A 7179-nucleotide genomic window follows, 5' to 3' on the forward strand; every position below is an offset into this window, starting at 1 on the left:
CTGGTCCAAGATTACACATAATATCACTGACGATGTCGAGTAAATTACAAAAAATATTTTAATGAATTAATTTGACATTACGTTAATTGCCCACGTCCGTGTTAAAGAGACACATAAACAAAAAACCTTCATAAACGTAAGGAGACACGAATTGAAAGTACAGAATCATTTTTATCCTTCATTTAAATGTGTTTTTATGTAAAACCGAGGGGTAGGCCAGTTGTGGAATTTGTGGTACAATTTCATACAGTCGATGTCAGTTAAATTAAGTCATTAATTTATTTAAGCTCATACAAACAAAAGTGCTTAAACGTCTTTATCCGGGTGAAATAGTTAAACGCACACACTTGCTGGTAATAGTATATTACTTCCGAGGTTCCAAGTTGTGTATTTGATAAGTGGGGTGTTACAGCCCGACCCGAAGGGGAGGGCTGTATTCCCCACTTGTCAAATAACAACTTGGAACCTCGTAAGTAAAATGCTTTACGTGATTAGGCAATGTAAATGAAAATGAAACATGCCGTAACACGTAAAATCTTATAAAGATGTGTGAACAGTTTCGTTTATATGAGTGAAGCAGCTGAAAAACCAAATTAAAAAAAAAAAATAACATTTTTGGAACTTGTGGTAAGTACATTATAATCATCGAGCAAACTGTAAAAATTTTAAAAGAGAGAAAAGGTGATAGATACATAGTTTTCTTGGCATTATCTACTGGCTGTCGAGATCACTATCGTTCTTTAATTTCATAAATTACTGGGGATGACACGAATTTTTAGGATAGTAATTTTTTGATCGCGGTCAACCTGTTCCAAGCTAGATCTTGGCATGGCTAATATAAAGCTCAAAACGAAAATATTACTAACGCTCTACATTTTTATTTACATTTATTCTACACTTGTTACTGCTATAGTTGCATTTACTATGTAATTCCTTTAGTATTGCAGAAAACTAGTAGATTAGAGTAGAAAATGCAGTTAAAACATCTAATAAATTATCACTCCAAGACCTTCCCTAGACAAACATCCAAGCTACACAAACTATAAAAAGTTTACAATAAAAATCTAATCGAATATATAATCAATGGGTTGTATAAGTGCACAGATCCCCGTATGCCAATTATAATTACTGACTTTGTCATAAAACAAATAAAATACAACAGTTCGATCCATTTGAACTGTGAATGTTTCACAATTCACAATACATAAATAATCTCACCAACATATGTTGTAAGTAATTATGGACAACTGCAGACAAGCGACATGATAACTAGTTCTTTACTCCATTGCTTACGACAAATTAAATTATGTCTATAACAAAGCCTTCAAAAGTAACCGATTTAACCAATTTAACAAATTAGGTGACGTGCCATCTAAAACGCCTAGTAAAGTAATTTTTTTTTTAAATTTTAATCCATTCGAAGAAATGTCCATGCTCAATGTAATGTTTTACCTGTGTGAACGTGAGAGGAAAAAAAAGAATGTTCTACACGTACATTTGGTTCAATTAACTTAAAATAAATTGGTCGTCGGTTAACCGGATTTAATTTATATGTCCATATTGTAATAATGATGTGTGTGTTTTCTTTATTAATAATTTATAATAAATTAATTCCAATTTCTGGTTTCAAAGGAATTTAGCAGTGAATAAAAATTTCAGATAATATTCCACCGGTTAAATAAACCGAATTTCCAAACATTGATACGTAATTATAAAAAACGTAAAAAAAAATTGGATCATTTTAACCGAAACGAGAAATCAAATCTTTAAGAGTAAAAGAAAAAAACAAAAATAAAAGAAAAAAACCAAAAAGTAAAAGAGAAAAAAACCTGCATAGTTTCAATTTTTGGTTTGGGTCTCCTTTCACCATGTTGTTTGCATTTTTTTTATTTCGAAAGATACAAGAATTTTATGTCGAGTAAGTATAAGCTTTTATCAAAAAATAAATAAGCATAACCCAAATGTCTGCATACTTTGTTGTGAATGACTCGTGCATATGGTGATCTGATTCAAGTGAATTATATATTTTGTCAGATATTTTGTTAGTTTAACACTCTGTCTGTATACATACACGAAATTAGATAATCATATTAGAGGGAGCCTTTCTTATTATATTTTGAATATTAATGATATGTCCTGCGGAGAAAGTGAATTCAAACAATCCGAATACATTTATTTATTGATGGTCAACATGACGAATCAATTACCTGACATTTAACCAATATAACAGTTCCGTGTAGATGAGCGTTAGTATTTGGCTAGAGTGTTTTTTGTTTCAATTTAAAATCCACACTCGAAAATCATGTCATCAGCGTTTTAGGTACTTGGCTATATGTTTTCTATTTTTTCAATTAAAAACTTGCAGAAAAGCCATGGTCTTTTTTGCTTTATCATCGGTTTTACTCACACTTAGTCATACCACAATTTATCGTAACGGTCAATCAAAGACTTTTTCGACATTTTATGAATGATTAGGATCAGGTTAAAGCGGCTTACTATCACAATGTTTAAATGCGAAGGAAGACCTGGCCTTAGCGGGTTCATTTCTTTCTATTTAGAAGTAAAGCCGAATCAAATCGATATGAAGCCACTATGCTCCGATCCATTCAGTATTCAATATCAATATCTTCTTCCGAACAAAGTAAAGTGTTTTCAAGAGATTGATATCGTTAAAATCTTTTACGTTGTTAACTTCAACATCGATTATAGATATAAAGACATCACTTCAAATTAGGCAATAATTTTGAACTTTGGGACCTACTCTGTGTATAGGGATGGATTCATTCTCAATGTATCGAACCTTACCTAACCCATTATTGGTAAAATAAACTTCCGTTGCCTAGTAGTACTGACGTCTTTAATAGCCGTCTGTGAAAGGAAATTATGCTTATCAAATGGTAATATTTCTAAGAAATTGAAAACAGTCAATCGGTTTGTGAATGTAAATTTCTTTTTTGAAAACCGAGTGGAAATTTTGTTCGTTGGTCACGACCAAATAATGTCTAGCGATTACTAGATTGCTGAGATTAGATACTCAGTAGAGTCAGTTTTACCAAACGTATGAGATCCTTACCATTAACCCCATCATTAAAAGGTCTGTACTCAGAATTTATGGCTTGTTCGCTTCGCTGTATTGCATATTGGGTACCTGTAAAGAGTTGACTATCGACCCGAATGCGATCATGGCTTTGATGATTCAAAAATTTGAAGCAGACCAGTGAAGACTTCGCTGTGATAATTTCGTTCATAAGTGGTATTGTAATCCTGATTTTAGGAAACTTGAATTTAGGTAGAATGTAGTTGAATGAGACGTTTGAAGATCTGGCAACGTTTTCTTTTTGAATTTAAGGGTTTCTGGTGCAATTCATTTCTTTGCCGGTAACTTCTGGCTTTACAACTGCAGCCGCACTGACAATAGGTTTGAGTTTGAATATACGTCGGACCAAGTCATCGCTCTGATTACCCGGCCAATCATCCAATTTTTTGGAAGCTAATAGAAAATTTCTTTAAAAATGCAGATAAGGCACAACTATACGATTCACTGTTGGGTTTCTCGACGATATTCCTGTTGTAGCATTACGAGTAAGTACAATGAGAAATGTCTCTTGGCATGAAGAATTTCCAATGAGCTTCAAGCTTTCAAACCACCACTATCTTTCATTAGAAACTGAAAGACGTTAGGGACATTTAGCTGACACGGAACGAAAAGTCACCATTTACTTTGACTGGTTCGTTAAATGATGTTGCTAATTTCAACGTGCGGAGTGTTAAAATCATATTTTCAGGTGATAGCCGGCCTTCCGGACATAAAGCCACCACCGTTTTCCACAGTTGTTGGCAATCACATACATCAGGATATGTTGAAATTTTGAGCCATTCGGGAACGGGGACCGGGGATCATAAGCATTCCATTGGTTCTTTTTTCGGACACCTTGTGTCGCAATGCAAGTCATTTAAAGGGCTTAGGGTAGGGCACGTGGAGCCGTTTTTTCGACTACTACCATTAATTGTACTAATGGTGTTTAGAATCCGAGGCTTTTAGTTTTATTAAGTTTCTTTATTAATCATATTAATTGTATTAAGTCATAGTTATTTATGCTATTACACTACTATGCAAGGTACTTTCGTAGTAAACTTTATTTTAACTCGGTGATTTGAAAGCCGTAATCAAAAGTCAAGGGAAATATGCTGATCATTTTGAAAACAGTGCTATAAGCAGCTTTTAAGTTAACTGACTCGTTCAGTTCAAATTGTGAAAACCTTTCTAACAAACCTAGACTTAATATAAAGCTTTCAAGATAGAGAAAAATATTTCAAGGCCATGACGATTTGTGGCAATGATTTCACCTAAATAAATAACACCTGCCGTTTATGTTACCTTTAAATTATCGTCTTTATATTCAAACCATTTTCTTCGAAAATTTGTATATGTGACATTATCAACATTGACTTATCACGATTGGGTGACATAAATAGTTTTTATAGATCATCTTCAAGATACTTTCACACGTAACCTCACTTAAGTTTCGTTAAATATTTCGTTCATTCATTCATTTGTATGAGATTGTTTAACGTGAATGGCATTTCAAACGGCCTTGAAGATGGTCTATAATAAAGAAGCTGTCTACGAAATCACCATTTTCGATAAGAACATATTTTGATAGTTCTATGAGTACTTCTCGTTATCTCCACACTGTGGATTCCACAGTTTCATCATGACTTCTTTAACCGCGATACTGACTTCACAGTTAAACTGATTGAGCTTTCTAAATGTTGGATGATTATTCAATATGCAATTGGTCTTCTACTGTCTGACAACTTCATTTGACCCCTGTTGTACCTGTTTGTAGAATCGTTTTTACAATAAATTTAGCAAAATATGTTAATACGTTAAATAAGCATGAAATGATGTAGGAATTCAAATTACTTAATAGTGAACGTCAATATTTTTCACCGGTGATAGTGTTATTATATAAACCGCAAAGATTTAAATCTCGTTAGTTCGGTTTTTGCGCATCACTAAACTTAAACTCTCGAAAATGAAGTTTGCCTTATTTTGCATCAGCATATTCTTGGTAACTGTAAGTAATTCTTCAGCTGGCAGCAACGAAGGTATCAACTGCCTGCAAGAATATCTGAGACAAAAAGGAAAATTAGGAACCGAATTTCTTGCAATAGAGTGGAGTTTACGATGTCGTTTTATTACAACAACGGCTCTGAGAGTCTTAAACAATTCAATCGAAAGTAAAATAACAAACGGTATTCCTGGGATGTCGGTGTCGTGTCTAATTAAAGAATTCAATAATCAAGAAGTTGCAGATGTAATTTTTAAGTTGCAAGTTATTAAAAAAAGCGATTTAAGTGAAAATGAAAGACAAAGTTTAGCAAACGAAACTACAGAAGAATTATTGAGTGATCTGGCAAGCGTAGCTAACCAATGTGAAACAGATCAAAATAAATTTATTCAAATCTTCCTAGAATATTTTGGAACAAAACCAAAACGTCCTCGTAATGAAACATTATCAGCTGTGGAACACAACTACTGTTTCGCTCAATACGCCGCTGACAACTACCTGTTACCACTGGAAAATATTGAATTGAATCCGTATGGAATTGACACTCGTAATGTTAATTGTAATGCTATCATAAGAGAAGAAATAGAACGACAAGAAGAAAACTTGCGAAATAAACTAAAAACACAACAACCGAGCGTAGTCGAATGTATTGTGAAAGAGTATAAAAATCAAAACTTATTTCAGTCGCAAATTAGCGCATTAGTCCTAGGTTATTACGACCTGCCAAAGGATGTGGAAGAAAGGGAAACAGAAAAAGTGGAGGACATGTATAGACGAGTTGTGTTGATTGGATTTTTATGCGCTGTGGCAGATTCAGAAAGTAAATAAAATAAAAAATAAAATAGAGGCTTCTTAAATATTTAAATTAAATACATTTTTGAATCCCTCAATGTGTTTTCCAAGTTGTCCGCATCGTTTGACCATTTTTAAGACATTGCAGTTGATAATCCGTATGATTTACCCTCTTAAAACGGAAAAGGTATCGCAACAAAATTGGTAAAGCTGTTTCTTCAATAGACAATCTGCATATTTATAGAATCACTTCAAACCATTTTTAGACGAAAACTAACATAGAAATAAATAACATTACGCATAATCAAAATATTGCTTCTATTTTTTTTAAATTAATTAAAAAGATTACTAAAGGAGTAAAGTGTGACGTCATACTCTAACGAGCATTTATTTGTAATATATCCACTAACACATCGGTAAATCATCAATGACGTCATTGTTTCTTAGTTTATCAGTCTACCAACTTTAAAAATCAAAAAGTAAACAAACGAATGTCAAGTAAATGTGTAAAATTACTTAATGCCGGTTGTGTAATCGTTTTTAAAAATGAGCAACGTGCAACAATTTACCAGAAGTAGATTTTGAAATGTTTATGGATTCCATAGCAAAAGCAAACTCAGTGAACACAAGATTGGAAACTCAAGGCTGGAAAATGCAAAAATCACACCTTCCGGACTTTTAGAATTTATCGATCCACTGCTTTTTGAAACGAACGACGTGAATGAAACAATGTTGGGTGAAAGATTGTCCAGACGTTTTAAGCACGGAATGACACCATTTTTGAGTTTGGATTTCGATGATGGATCTGGATTATCCTCGAGGTCTTCATCGATCTGTAAGGGACAAAAAGATTTAATAATCTTTTCGTGTTGATCGAACTGAAATACACCAATTTGTTCTTGTAGATACATTTCTCGGCACGTTAAAAAAAAGTTTATCTGGATTTTTATTTGAATTATATCTGCATGAAAGCACAAAACAGTATTTCGGTGACATTTTGTTTAAGTTTTCGTTTTTTTGTGTTACGTTGGTGGTACTTACTTTTACATATTTCATTTTAGTCAAGTGTTACAGGTCGAATATTTTTTTGATTAAAAAAAAGGGAAATTTGAGTTATAAATTTACATTTTTTTGATGTTTTACTTAATATTGTTAATATTTGATATTTCATAGTGAAACATTGTATATCAAAAAGGCAGATGTGACTAAGAAATAAAGTCATATGAAAATATGTACCGTTTGAGATACCCGACTATAACTTATTCATGTGTCCACAAACACTTTCAAACAAATCCAACTACAACTTTGCGAA

The sequence above is a fragment of the Bradysia coprophila genome, unplaced genomic scaffold, assembly GCF_014529535.1.
Source record: "Bradysia coprophila strain Holo2 unplaced genomic scaffold, BU_Bcop_v1 contig_138, whole genome shotgun sequence".
NCBI lineage: Eukaryota > Metazoa > Arthropoda > Insecta > Diptera > Sciaridae > Bradysia > Bradysia coprophila.